We start from the raw sequence: 948 nt of genomic DNA, 5'->3' as shown, positions 1-948 counted from the left end.
GATGATTACCCAGGCCAGGACTGTTAGCAGCTACCATATTCTGTACACAAAAGAAAACAGACCTGAACGTGGATGATAACCCAGGCCAGGCGTGGAAGCATGGGTTGAGCAGGTGGATCCGGCTGGGCCTTATTGCAAGGACTTGAAGTGGTTTGGGGTTAGACAGGTAGGAATCTAGAGGCGGGGGAGCAGATGTGAGCCCACAGAATCTGCAGTTCTGTTGAAATGATCGTGTCATTCATTCCACGGTAGAATGTGTAAGGAATGGATTTACCACGTGGAGGGAGGAGCTCTAATGCGCCATCTTTCCTGAGGCCTTGCCCTTCCCTGGACAGGCATACTCCTTGTTCTTCCTTGTTTTTTTTTTCCCCTTATAATTTTTTAAAAAGAAAACAAAGTATCTTTTATCATTTTACATACCAATTGCAGTTCCCACTCCCTCCCCTCCTCCCATGCCCTCCACCTACCTTCCCACCCCACCTCCATCCAATCCTCAGAGATGATAAGGCACATTACTTTGGGAAAGGTCCAACGCCCTCCCTACTTTATCTAGGCTGAGCAAGGTATCCATCCAAAGAGAATGGGTTCCCAAAAGCCAGTGCAAGCAGTAGGGATCAATACTGGTGCCACTGCCATTGGCCCCACAGTCTGCCCCAGTCATACATCTGTCACCCATATTCAGAGGTTCTAGTTTGGTCCTATGCTGGTTCCTTCCCTGTCCGGCTAGAGTTGGTGAGCTCTCTTTAGCTCAGGTAGACTCTTTCAGTGGTGTCCCCATCATGGCCTTGACCTCTTTGCTCATATTCTCACTCCTCCCACTCTTCAACTGCACTTTTAGAGCTCAGCCCAGTGCTCTGTTGTGGGTCTCTGCCTCTGTTTCCATCAGTTGCTGGATGAAGGTTCTACGGGGACATTTAAGATAGTTGTCAATCTGACTACAGAGCAAGG

At 48.8% G+C, this 948-nt stretch overlaps 1 protein-coding gene across 6 annotated transcripts in view; it reads left to right on the top strand.

Annotated features, from left to right (window-relative positions):
- Positions 1 to 948, top strand: part of Cyp39a1 (cytochrome P450 family 39 subfamily A member 1) — a 151128-nt gene that overhangs the window by 43460 nt on the left and 106720 nt on the right. The gene's annotated exons all lie outside the window — the stretch shown is intronic.

This window comes from Alexandromys fortis, unplaced genomic scaffold (genome assembly GCF_014885135.2).
Source record: "Alexandromys fortis isolate MF-2015 unplaced genomic scaffold, M_Fortis_MF-2015_v1.1 scaffold_145, whole genome shotgun sequence".
Classification (NCBI taxonomy): domain Eukaryota; kingdom Metazoa; phylum Chordata; class Mammalia; order Rodentia; family Cricetidae; genus Alexandromys; species Alexandromys fortis.
The sequence above is the reverse complement of the archived record's forward strand: the minus strand, read 5'-3'. Positions and strand labels throughout refer to the sequence as shown.